A 14,234-nucleotide genomic window follows, 5' to 3' on the forward strand; every position below is an offset into this window, starting at 1 on the left:
CATCACCATTTAAAGATGTAGATAACATCCATTTGATGAAGATACCAATCAAATGTAGTTGCAAGTGCAATCATTAGTCTAATAGTTTTCATTTTATCTACCGGAGCAAATGTATCCTTATAATCAATTCCTTCCTTTTGTGAGTACCTTTTTGCAACTAATCTAGCTTTGAATTTATCAACAATGCTATCAAAATTAAACTTAATCTTGAACAATCATTTATAACCAATAGGGTCTTTACTTTCAGACAATTCAGTTAATTCCCAAGTATCATTATTCATAATAGAATCATATTCTTCTTGCACCGCATTCATCCATTCTTTATAATTCTTAGTCATGGGAAAGCAACACTACATTATAGATGCATTTCTAGAGCTTTATTGTTTAGTGGTGTTCATTTTTTGTTAATCTCATCCTTTGGTAGACAGGAAAATAACTCTCTTTCAATGAAGAATGATCTTCTCCTCATATATATATAGTTTTATTATCAAATACTTTCTTTATTTTGTATGTGTTATCTTTGGAGTTGTAATTTTATCTAACATCTAAATCCAAGCTATATCATAATTCTAAAAAAAATATAACAAATAGGCATAAAACAATGCTAGAGCATCTAGGTAGACTGACTATCTGGGTCAATAAATTGTATATATCTTTAGGTGTGGATTAATTTCAATATACATCTTCAAGTGTGGGTTTATTTCAGCTTTAGTGTTTAGCTCCATTGTTGAGTTAAAAATAATGTTGCCCAACTTGTCCAATATTTGTTCTAAATGTTTTTTATCATTAACTTGACGAAGGTCAAATATGAGATTGTCCTTTTTATATAATCTATGAAATAATATTTTTAAGAGGAATAATGTTTGTTTATTGTTGCATGTGGTTGAAAATACAAACTCAAAGGAGTAATATGGTCTCTATTAAGCTAGGGCAAAAAAAAAAAATTTACCTAACAGAAAATGGGATGGTGTGGAGGATGGAGTAGGGAATGGAGGGGAATAGAGGAGGTGCAAAGAGAACAGAATATCTAGCATTTCTGAAAGAAAAAGATCCAAAAAGAAAGGGAAAGTAGTTAGAAAGATAGTGTGTAGATAATTCAAAGATTGTAAACAATTTCAAGCATCATCTACTTTGTCAACATCTTTTTCATTAGAGTTAAGATTAGGGTTAGATTTAAAATTAGGACTAGAGTTACATTAACTTAAGCTTAGTATTATAGTTTCGATGTCTCTTGTCCTTTATTTTATATAGAATATTTCACAAATATGCATATGCTATTGTAGCTTGACATTGCAAAAAAATCCCTCTTTTGAATTTATTTATTTATTTATTTATAAGTAATTTAATTCAACCAATAGCATTCAAATATTTTTTTAACATAAACATTTTTAAAATATTGAAAAAGTTATTTATCTTTGATTCCATTGAATAACCAGAAAAACAGTAAGAGGGAAAAATATATTTTATAAAAAATAAATTCATAATTTTCTTGAATTGTGGACAAAGTATTTGGATTTATAATGTCCTAAGAACTTTCCAGAAGCGCACAAGTCTACCTCGACATTGGTAAAGTTTGCAGTGGAAAGAGACGGCATTGACAAGGAAACCAATTGTAGCCAGCACACAAGAACTAACTATTTGGAATTTGCATAGTCAAAGTCAAAGAACACGTGGCAAATGAGATGACGTGTACAAACCAAAAGTTAATTTTCATAGCTATCAAATGTAACTTCTCATTCCTCATGATGGGGACAAAACCCAAGAACAGAATGGAACCAACAGAAAGGGAAAATTATATTAACTGAGAAGATAAGCTAGTACAAACAGTGCAGAGAAAATAAACTTCAAAACATGCCCAAAGGGCTTACAATAGCATAAATCTAGAGATAATTTCTCCTTTCAGTACCTCCTCTCAAACTCCACTCCGAACTGCCTTTTACAATGCCAGAAATCTCCTTAAATAGACCCCGGAGGGTTAAGGACTAGGAGTACATTCTAGAAAGTGCTATTAGGCATCCACCGACCAAATAGAAGGTTCCGGAAGCTGCGTTAGAAGTCGGTGCAAATATAGAAGAATCTAGAAACGGTAACCGAACTTCCGGGAGGCATAACTTTTGAACCATAACTATGGGAGGAGTGTCGCTGGTGAGGAGATCCCCTACGAGGTCACACAATGTCAGTAGCCTTTTAGGACCTACTTTGATCTCAACTCCCAACCAGAAAGGAAAGTGTCACGAATCACAGCCTTGAGGTTTCTTATCACTACCCATTTACCCTCTTATCTAGCAGCCACAACGAGAGCCTGAGCCTCCTTAAGTTTTGTCAGCTGCAATCTGGTGAGATCCTCATCAAGATAAATCTTGATTGGGAGACAGAAGAGTTTCCTCTTTGTCCTAAGTGCCCGAAGGCGGTCAGCAAATGAAAGGAATCGGATAAGACAGATTTGATATCGTAATATATGGAATATGTCACTAGTATTATAGATGTATGAGTGTGATTCATGGAATTGTCCAATAGATAAGGCACTAATCAACTACAGAATCAACTTGTTCTTACCACTGCATATTTGGGGATTTGTTGAAATCAACATTATAATCATCCATTTCCCTTTCCGTTTAAGATCTGAAAAGATGCTCTCACTTAGCTCATCAATTTCTTAGGTCATGTCATTAGCTATTTCATGTCTATGATCTTTGCATAAGTACAGAAGATATAAAGGTTTAAACTTCTTTGTTTTAGATTCAGTGTATGTTTTAGCACCGATACCATATGAAGAATCTAATAGGTCCACCTGCCTAGGTTTTGCAGACCCTGAAGTAGAAGGGTCTAACCTTATAGTTGGCCTAGTGTCTAAAAGGATATCTTGCAAATGGGAAGTATTTGCCTCTAGATGTATTTTGTTCTCATCAGGGTAATTTGAAATCATAATGTTTCAAAACACCGACACATCCCTACATGTACCATTGTTACATCATTCATTGAAATTGCTATCGTTGAATTGGTTGTTTCTGTGAAAGTAAGAAACTTAAGGAATGATCTGATTTTAATGTATTTAGTCTTTTGTAGGTGGGAGACACATTTCTTGGCCTAAGGGGTCCTTTTTATTATTGTTTTTGAGCTTCATGTGCCAAAATAAACATTAAGACATAGTTTTGATAGATATGATGTTAGGAAGGACAAGCAACAACGGTGGTATAAGAAAATGTAAAAAGGTTAAATTATTAACTAGCGCTTTTACCTTTGAATGGTGCAAATGTTAAGTCAATAGTCTTCTATACTTTTAATCATGTCCTTCAATAGTTATTCATAAACTCTCCCTATCTATTTCTCCACCCTCTTCTTTATATCTCTCACATTCATGCACACGAACTCTCCTTTCTTCCTCCCTATATTTGTCTTCTCTTACCCCTATTTAGCTTCCCTTCTATGTATCTATATCCTATTTCTCTTTGATCTAATCTATCTATCCACTATCCATCTAACACCTCATATATCTTTATCATTCTCTCTCTTTAGCTCTCTCCTCGACTCTTCCTATTTCTCTCCCTTCCACTCATCTCCTCTTTATCTCTCCTTTCATAACTCTCCACCACTTCAATATTCAATTCGGATTCATCTATCTACGAAGTGTATCTCCCTATGTTTCACTCTTTATTTTTATCTCTATTAATCTTTTCACCTCTCTACACAAAATGGACAACCTAGCTATTTGAAATCAATAAATCAAAATAGTCTCTATCTCATCATCTTTATCTCTTCCTCTCTATCTGACTTTATATTTCTATCTCTCTATTACTTATATTCATATAATAAAGGGAGGATTGTTAGTATATGTATTACATTGTCATTAAATTTGTTACATTGATTAGGTTAGATAGTTACAAAGTGGTTTGTACACAGATAAAATGTTTAACTGATTTCTATCAAATGCACAAACATTATAAAATACATATCAAATGTAATATCTGACACATTGAAATAAAAGAATATTTTCTAGAAACAAAATGGTTTAAATTTTGAGGTTTCAGGCCTCATATTAATAGATATGATAGTTTTAGGCTTTCAAATCGTGAGGCAGACGTTCTTAAAAACCAGAGGTTATTTTGTTGTAAAGATTGTTTTATGCTTCGGCCCCTGAAGCTACAAAGTTTTATGTGTGCAAAATTTGTCTAATTCTGGAGCACCAAGATTTTTATTTCATCAAGGCAAAAACTCAGAAATTCTTTTGATATAATAGAAATTGATGTCTCAGGATTTTCCACGCTGAAATTTCTTAAATTATTTTTGTTTCGATAGAATTTGCAGGATTTTCCACGCTGAAATTTCTTAAATTATTTTTGTTTCGATAGAATTTGCAGGATTTTCCAAGCATTCTCAACCGATTTCCCGCAACAGAAAACTAACACCACGACTATTGCGTGAGACATTACAATTCTCCGAGGTTGATTCCCAAAATAAATAGCCTATGGGCTAATAAGAGTATAAATATTAATTTAGTTAAAATGGTCGTCTTAAACCAATTTGTTCCTTATCAAAATGTTTTGTGTTTTTATATAATTTTAGATTTTTAGAATTCAAATAATATTTAATAATTTAATAATTTATAATATATTTTAATTATTTGTTTTCTATAAATATGAATTATTTTTATTAAATGATGGAATGTTTTTTAATAAATATTAATGTTTCAAAAAGAATATTAGTAAAAAAATAGGTGTGACGAATATAATAAGAAGTAATAATTATTTTTATTTTACTGAAAATAGAAATGCCACAGTGAATTGTTGTAGATTGTTCTTACTTTCTTTCTATTTCTATTTGCAAAATAGACATGTTACTTTTAGCGAACAAATATTGTAATATTTAGTATACTCAGTTAAAAATTTATTGACTATTGCATCATATCATTTCCAAATGTTCCAATTGAATATGAGATGTCCATTATAAAATATTTTAAACAAATATACTTTTTAAGTGGTTAGTTGCATTGAAAAAATGTCTTGGCTGATCTAATTCTTCATTACTAATATACCATTTTGATTTTTTTGATTTTTTAAGTTTAATGTTAAAACGTATAAGCTATTATGCAATAGCATTCCTTTTTCACAAAAACTGTGATTTATTAAAAGTTAGCAATAGTTTCAAATTTAATTGAACAAAATATTATAAATAGTTATATGGAACCACATGTTTCCTCTTGCCTCTTAATATTTTCACCTCCATCACCTGGTCACAATTGCTTGATCATAACCAATTACCCTTGCAAAATCTTAAATCACTACTATATGAACCCAAAAATGCAGCGTTAGCAATGGTTAATTTCTTGAGCGTGGTATTGATGTTCCAACTAAAGTAAAGCTTTAAATGTCTTTCCAGTATTGTGTAAAAAATCCATTCACTTAGCGCTACTCATCCACTATAACAACTTAAGCTTTAAAAAATCGCACTATTTATATTTGGACCTAAATGGTATGGCAAACATGGTATAAGATCTAGGTTCAAAATCTGCATGCCTAATGGCTCATATGGAATGTATTCTTCAATTTAGAATTGTAAGAAACAAAGTTTGACAATGGGCAAAGAACATTAACATATAATGGTTGAAATAGTAGGCACTGAAATAGAGGAAGAGCAACTTGAACCAAAACTTAGCAAAGAGCATCTGGTTCAATGGTAGAATCCATGTTGTCGGCATCTACATGGTCCTGAGATCAAAATCTTCTATTATACAACAAAGAAAAAAGCTAAAGCCTAAATAAGGTAATCCAAACATATAGAGAAAGAGTCCACAAGTAAAAATGAATTACTTCTCACCTGGTGAGAGCTAAGAGGCCAACTGCAGTTACTAAAGGGAAGAAGATAAAATTGAAGGGCATTAAGTTAGAATATCACATGGGAACTCAATATTGCACCACCCGAATTCATGGTTAAATAATTGGCATGAAGAGGTACTTTGACGTCCAAAATTGAGGGAATAGCAACGAGAAGACCACCTAATCATTTAGTGACTCTAGATGAAACCATATTACGGCTGAACCAACAAGGAATATGCTAACAATCAACAGTAACACTAGCATAGGAACTATTTAAACAGCAGTTTTAAAAGCATTATTTGATGGATGCATATTATACACACCTCCATGAATCAATTTCATTATCTCAAGCAGGAAGAGCTAATTAGAATTCCAAAATACTAAGCCTCCTAATATACCTAAGATATTTCCAAGATGAGTAGACCAGACAAAATTAAGTCGTATTATTTGATCAAGTTCATGTAAAATTAGTTGACCATGCAAATGTACGGCTTGAAAGGTTGGCATCAAAACATAGACTGTATTACATACTAAAATTCATATATATATAGACACACACACACACACACACACACAAGTTTCATCTGCTTTCTGCATTTTTGTTAATTTTCTTGTTGGATTTAGTCCAAACGCTAACTAGTACTACTGTAAAGAAAATGTACAAGTTCAAACATTATACAAGCAGCTGGGCTTCTTTACAACTTAATACTTACAGTTTTATTTCTGTTAGAACACAAATTTTATATTGTAGAATCTGAAATGTATTAAATATGTAAGTAATTACTACCTCCACTATTGATATAATATTTATAAATTATACATACAGCAAAGACATTAATCCTTTCTAAAAGAATCACTTTTTACCTTATCTTGTGTTTTCTACATAATGCTTCACACCCATAACCAGCGATAAAGATTTCATAAGACTCATCTATGCTGATGATAGTGGATAGTACATATGCACTAATATCGGTACAACCCAATGAGAAGATCTTATTATATACATGCTGGCAGTAATATTGGGTTCAATCTAAAATGATCACAATGGCATTCTCAAAAAATGGAAGTCGTGTTTCAATTGCTTATGCATGCTTTAATAATTATGCATTAAACAGATAATATAAACTAAAGATAACTAATGACACCCTCCATCCAGATTGTTTCTAATTTAGATGTCGCATTTCAGATGCTGAAACATTTAATTTTATGCCAAGGGCCATACTCCTTTTGCACGCAAGTCTAGCATACCAATTCACTTTAACTCTTTTGTTGTGACCATTTTTGTCTGTGACTAGAAGATCCAGGAACAAGTCAGGACTCCAAGACACCTCAACATGGGAATTTGTTTCATGGAAACCTGTTACATGTAAGATATACTGTTAGTAAATTAAATATGTAAGCTCAACTGGAAAATAGTTCATCCTTCTCAATGTTCTGTTGCAAGAAGTCGTGGATAAGCTTGCATTCCATGAAATCCCTTCACAAGTATAAGCATTTTTCAACTCTAAATAGGCTAATATCAGTAGATACTAACTGGAGATCATGAAGAATCTTCTTGTTAGGAAGAAAGGATAATAATTACAATCTGGCACAACCTAAAGAAAACAGATAACCAAAAGCATAACAACCTATCACATATCTTCCACTTTTATACCTAAATGCAATCTGGTTCAGAACCATGATGAACATTAATACTGTAATCATCAAAATATTGCATAACCAACTATATTCAAAAGGAGGTAGGTTATAATCTTAATATGAAATTAATTCATGCATATCAAGATTGTCATTACAAACTGGATTTCTCTATTTATATGAAAATTGCTCATCGAGCATACTTAGATAGCTTGCAGTTCTTAGTTTGATAAATATTATCAATGCATGTTAAGTTTGCTGGTAGAAATTGGATATTTCTATTTATACAGGCTCTTCATTGAATAGTTGTTCATGGCACTGTGTCACTTACTAGGTTTGCATCAATTATTAATTTTACAAGAAAAATCTTATTCTCTCATCTAAGACTGATTGTATTTGATAATCACACGATGTTCTTTTCTAATTAAAAAAAGAACCACAATTAAATTTATTTTAGATATTTTTCATAAACAAAATATTTTCATTTTTTCCTCAACGCACACATGAACAACAAGTATATACAGCAGATAGTTCTTGGATCCTATGAAAATAAACAGCAGATAGTTTTTGGATCTTACAAAAAATTCATATCCATAGCCATTTCCTTGTAACATAATGTATGGAGATAGATCTGGTCATTGTTATCTGGTACAAGTGGGTGGTAAAATATTAAATCTAAAGTAAGAACCATAATGAGATGTTGGGTGGATATTTTCCAAATGATAGGTGTACAAACTCCTTTGCAAAAAATAGGGTTGCTAGCCATAATATGTGAGACAAAGTCTCTCCTACCTTAAAGGGAAGGCTCCCCCTTCTCACTACTCCTTGAATCAACTCAAGGTAAGCAAGAAGTTTGGAGGTTCTTTTAAATGGTGTTACTAATATTCTTTCTTCTTGTTCCAGGAACAAATCCACTTACTCGCGGAGCAGGTAATGGGCAATATTAACCTTCTAACTACACTTCTATCTTAGAATTGTAAATAGTGATACCAATAAACTTACACCAACTCACAGGCTGGTTGAAAGCCTACCAGCTTAGATCTATGTCTATTTTTCTATACTATAACTATGAAGCTCACAGACTCCTATGCAATTTCTTCAAAGGATTTCTCTACTATTGGGGCATACAAACTTACAGAAGTAGATGATTTCTCAACTATAATCCTATAAGCTTTTCTAGTTCACAGACATGAAAGTAACTTTAATAAATTTCATGAATATAAGATAGTAATACCAGCTATAGTCACAACTTCTAGTGTATAACACCTCAATTGCTTCCAGTCACAGCTTCAAATTCAATTGCTTCTCTTACTCACTTCTCTCTAATGCACACACAAGATTAACATGAATTAAGGAGAGTAAATACAAATTGCAGTCATAGCTTCCAATTGGATCTACCACAATTACTTCCATTCACAACTTCGAAATTCAATTGCTTTTTTTTATTCACTTTTCTTTCAAAATCATAGTTGTGCTTGCACAAACTTGGCAAAGCTTTCTTGCATATAAAAAAAGATGATTATTTACACTGAAGGGCACTCCTTTATATAGGCAAAGGAGTGAGAAAAAGGAGAAAAAAGGTGGGAGAAACTTGACCACCTTGACTAAGTCAATTAAGAAATACTAGATTACATGACTGAAGGTACATGTAATTTAGTTACATGCAAACGGATTACAGAGAACCTATCTTCTGAATCTACAAAGTTGAAAACACTTAAACACACTTTGAAGGAAATGTTGAAATTGTTGGATCAATATTGTAGATAATCAACAAAGGCTTTGTACTTGGTCATGTAATTGTGAATGATCATTGGATCGGGAGTTCCTGTATTCCACTTCACTATTATTCTCTTTGATGAATTGCCAATTGTCATTTGAAAATCTGATGTAATCAAGTTTTTTCTCATTCCAAGTTGTTGTGTATTCTCCATTGTCATATTTGTGCATTCTAGAATTTCCAACACTTTGAAACCCTTCTCAATGATGTTCGGATGTAAACCCAAAACAACTTTCTCATCAACATCTTTAACCTTTTTTTTGTTTGTTTGTTTGTTTTTTAGAAATTCAAAGTGATTTGGCGCATTCCCTCACGAACTCAAGTTCTAGGGCAACCATTGAGAAAGTGGAGACCAAATGAATATTGCTTCTTTCGAAACATATCTTCTTGACGGGATATCTCCATTATTTGAAAAAATTCTGACATATCTTAACTTGAAGAGTTTGCTGCAACATGAGAATTCCAAAGAGTGAAAACATTTTCAATCAGATTGAATCCATGAGAATTTCAAGATTCGGAACAATGATGGCAGATCCATGGAGGATAAGTATTCAAAGTATGTTTAAGATACTTATTGAACATTTTAGAAGGCTGGAAATGATTGGCACAGCTTGAATTTTGGGCAATAATGGCCAAAATCGAGTTTCCCAAGGTAGATTGCATGTAGGAAAAATAGGGCTTTGCTTTGAATGGACAAGAGTGCAAGCTGAGAAAATATGGATGAGAGTTTTGTATTAAGAACATGAGTTTTCCTTCCAAAATCAGGTTTCAGAGATGCATTTACATGTGGTGAAAACTCATTATTTTTACCTTGTGTAAATATGCAATCAGGTTTTAGAAGTCCAATTACATATTTGGGAATGTGGAGTTTGGATGAATTCCGATGATGGATTGAATATGAAAGATGGAAACATGAAGGATACTTGCATTCTGTTGATGAGAATTCCAACTTTTCTTCTCAGACAAACTAAAAACAAACAATAACAAGTGACCAAAGTATATACGAAAAACAAAAATGAACATACCTCTTTGCTTTGACTCAATTTGATAAGTTCAACACTTCAATCTTGCATGCAAATTCATTTTGGGGATGAAGTACCTTTTGCACTTGCAAGGAATTAGAGTTTTAAACTTATTTAATAACTTAGAACAAAATATAGGGCTGCATTTTAACAAATGGAAGATAAAGAGAAAAAGAATGCAACAAATAAGCAACATGATCAAGAAATGCAATCAGAACCAAAGATTTACACTTACTTAGAGAACAAAGAGAAAATATTGGAGCAAGAAGAAGTTGGAATGAAACTCCTCTCAAAAATCGGGTCTTAGAAATGTGTTTGCATGTAGAGATCAAATGCTTTTGAAAAATAAACCAGCCCTAAATTGTAGTTTCCAAGTGCAAATGTATGTGTTGAATGATGCAACTATGTTTGCAAATGCCCTCTCAAATGTAGATCGCTCTTCTTGAAGTGCTTTGGCCATTTGAAAAAGTCTTTTCAAGAATGAATCATGGTTTGGAGATGCAACTACATGTTCTTGAAAATGCAGCAAATTTATTTGTAAATGCATCTTCTTTCAAATGCCCAAGGAAAACGCACTTTGGAAAGTGCTTTACATGCCACGTTTTGTCATAAAACGCCTAAATCGAGGGTTATTGGAAACCAATGCATATAAGAAGCATTAAAACCCACATCCTAGCAAAATTGAGGTTTAGGAGACCCATTGCATGCTATAAATGTGATGTATTTGGCAAACACATGCACTCATAAACTTGGATGCCTAGATGCAAAGGAAAGATTAAGTTTAAATGTAAATTTGTGGTGAAAAGGGGGTTTCACAAGTTCATTTACATATTTAAAATAATCTCTCCTATGCAAATCGCGGTTTGAAAACCATGTTTGTTTGCCTTAGAATGCAAATTGCTTTTATTCAAAGCCATTTTGCATGTTTGCACATTACATGTAAGACGGAAAATCGTGGTTTTCAAGTCAAAATGTGTGTTCAAAAAAGCATGTAAAACCACCCAAACAAATTGTTTTGATGAGAAACAAGTATTTTTTCATGTAAATCACAGTTTAGGAAACCATTTACACATTGCGTACTCAACATGTAATTGACCCCACAAACCATGATTTGCTTCTTTTTGTGAGAAAATAGAAGCAGGAAAAGGGGGTTCATGGATGCAATTACATGTGCATAAGACTTGCTTAACCTTAAAGTTCTAATTTAGCACATGTTCAATTGATTCACTTGAGTCTCACTTTATGGGGTCCATTCCATATTTACACTAACATTTTTACATGTTATGTGTAAATAGGTTGAAAAAGTTAAATTTCACTTCAATGATTTAAATTAAAACACTAAAGTGAAACTCAACATCAAAATAGACTATAAAATGTCCTTTAATAACTTAGTCACTTATGTTATAAATTAAAAGTCGAAAAGTGAAACTATAAAACTTTAAAAAATAACATAAAGTGATTTTAAGTCATATATTTCAAAAAGTGCAACATAAAATTAAATTTTAAGGTCTCATATTTAAAATATGCAATGGGAGTTCTAAACCCCCCTTACATATTCACTTAAACCTTAATAACTTTTGACTAACGACACTAATTGAGTCCCAAGATATCTCGAAACAAGCGTGTGACCCAAAGCAAGAGATTAAAGGAAACAAAAACACAAAAGCAATCCAAACAAACACTCAAAAATGCAAAAAGGACTTTGAAGGCCTCAAAAATCAAGTATAGGCTAACAATTTGAAAAAACAAAAAGCACTTGATGAGAACCTTTAGTAAAAAGACTCATTATATGGATTAGAGATAATTGATTGATCAATCTTTGCCAATCAAATAGTGAGTTACCTTTGGAGAAATAAGAAACTTAATTGGAAAAGTTTCGCAGTGTTGCCTCCATTTTGTGATGACAAAATGAAGGACAACATGAGAAATGCCACAAAGGCCATTGTGCTCAAAAAAAGAAAGTAGTAGTATTATGAGAGAAGGAAACATACAAACTATTATTTATAAGAGAGAACCCATCACTATTGAAGACCAAAAACTTCATTGTTTAGTTTTTATATGACTTAAATTTTACAAATTCAACTAAATTGTGCGATGCTCGATTTCAAGGTAAATACTCAATAAAAATTATTGGGATTATTTTATGGTTATTGAAGCTTAGTGCATGTAAAGTTAGACATATATATTAGAATGCAAGGCCTTTGTGCAAAAAATGGGTGTTGTTCCAGAACAGATCAACAGAGGGAAATTTTACTCTGCTCTTTTGCATGTCTATGTGAAGATTATATTGGAGGCAGTTTTTAAACGATAAAATTTTAATAAAGTGTATGGCCGATGAGAGAGATGGAATGCATATTATATAATTTTGACTTAAGTTATATGAAAATAAAGGAACCCAGAAAGTGAAGGCAAATTGATCATGAAAGAAGAAACTGTTTTCATTGTGGTCATGAGGTCATAAAAGAATCATAACATTTGTGATATTTGTGATGTGTGCAACTAAATTATAGTCTAGGTGTCTACTGTTGGATGATTAAAGGAGGAATATCTAGAATGAGACTGAATCGATTTTGGTGCTTAAGCCTTGTGACACATTTTTGAGTTTGTCATTGTTATTGTTGAAGGATCCATATGTAATTGCACTGTTCATGAAGTATGTGAAATAGATTCAGTATTAACAAATATTGAATATCAAAGCGTAATTTCAGAACTCCAAATAAGGCAGAGCATTAATCAATTTGATTCTCATCTCTTTTGATTTGGTCTATATTTATAATGCCACTAAGGAACATGTAATGAGCAGACATGTCTGCTCATGATATGCCTTCTCATGAAGAGACATAAAGGTTCATTACAAAGTCTCTAACAGACCCGATACTCATCATCTGTGATTAAGCATTAAACAAATTCTATTTATAGGACCTTCGATCTATATATACTATAATGGATTATATGCTCGATCCAATTACAATATATTGAGAACACTTGAACGATATTGAACACTAGATCATTTACTCAATCTCCAAGAGATAATCTGGAAGTATATGGTTTCAATTAGGTGAAAAGATTCTACCAAGGTATATGAATAATAATTCTGATTTAGCACAAGAATTATGTGCAAGTGTATGTATGCACGTATGTCATTGATGTGAGCCCTGCATCTGACGGAAGCTACATATATTAACACTCCCTCTTAGCTAGGGAAGGTAGTAAGTATACATCAGTTTAGAGATCACCTAACTCGTGATATCAAGGAATATAGAGAACATCAAGTCACATGGCATTCTTATATCCTAGTTATGGTATGTGTACTGATGTCATGTCAAATGATATCTACCATTACATATCATGGCATGTATAGGGATATTACGTCACATAATATACACCATGATTATCTCATTAAGAACATATCGATACACAGCCGATATCAAGTCAGCATGACATCTATTAATAAGTCCAAGAGATATTAACGGTTACATCCCAATTTTCAGCTCAATTTAAAATTGTTCATATAGTTGTTGAAGTTTCCTGTGAAGTCAAGTGATAGGTAAAATTAGTTACGATCATGTGAAAGGGTAAGATGGTTAATCATTATAATTTCATGTGAAGTTGGCATGCTAGTTAACCGTGATGATGATACTTAATGTTATCTTGGAAGGTTGGTTATTCAACATGAATTCATTGGAAGTGAAATGGCCGTTAACTGTTATGATAGTTTACGATTAATAACTCGCTATGGTAATAATTATTATATTGAGGAATATGATTAACTGTGGAGAAATTCCTTGTAGGGAGCACATCAAAGGGTGGAAGCATTGTCAAAAAAGAATTGGGCACAGGGGAACCACCATCAATAGGCAAATAGGTATGAATCTTCAATCGCCATGGCTAAGGGTAAACGACTAGGCAAGCAAGAGTGTATGTTGGGCAATATCATAAGCTACTTGGTCAATTTTTATAACAAGAAAAATATTAAACATTTAATAT

The 14,234-nt window shown here is 32.4% G+C and overlaps 1 protein-coding gene across 1 annotated transcript in view; it reads right to left on the minus strand.

Annotated features, from left to right (window-relative positions):
- Positions 1–6,654: 6,654 nt before the first annotated feature.
- The window catches only part of LOC149537928 (vacuolar protein sorting-associated protein 32 homolog 1-like), an 83,469-nt gene continuing 75,889 nt past the window's right edge, over positions 6,655–14,234 (minus strand). The window contains exon 7 of the mRNA XM_089799342.1: positions 6,655–7,170. The gene's annotated coding sequence lies outside the window, so the exon portion shown is untranslated. The remainder of the gene's footprint in view (positions 7,171–14,234) is intronic.

This window comes from Cupressus sempervirens, chromosome 9 (assembly GCF_028749045.1).
Source record: "Cupressus sempervirens isolate cs-2001-9-10 chromosome 9, ASM2874904v1, whole genome shotgun sequence".
Taxonomy (NCBI): Eukaryota; Viridiplantae; Streptophyta; class Pinopsida; order Cupressales; family Cupressaceae; genus Cupressus; species Cupressus sempervirens.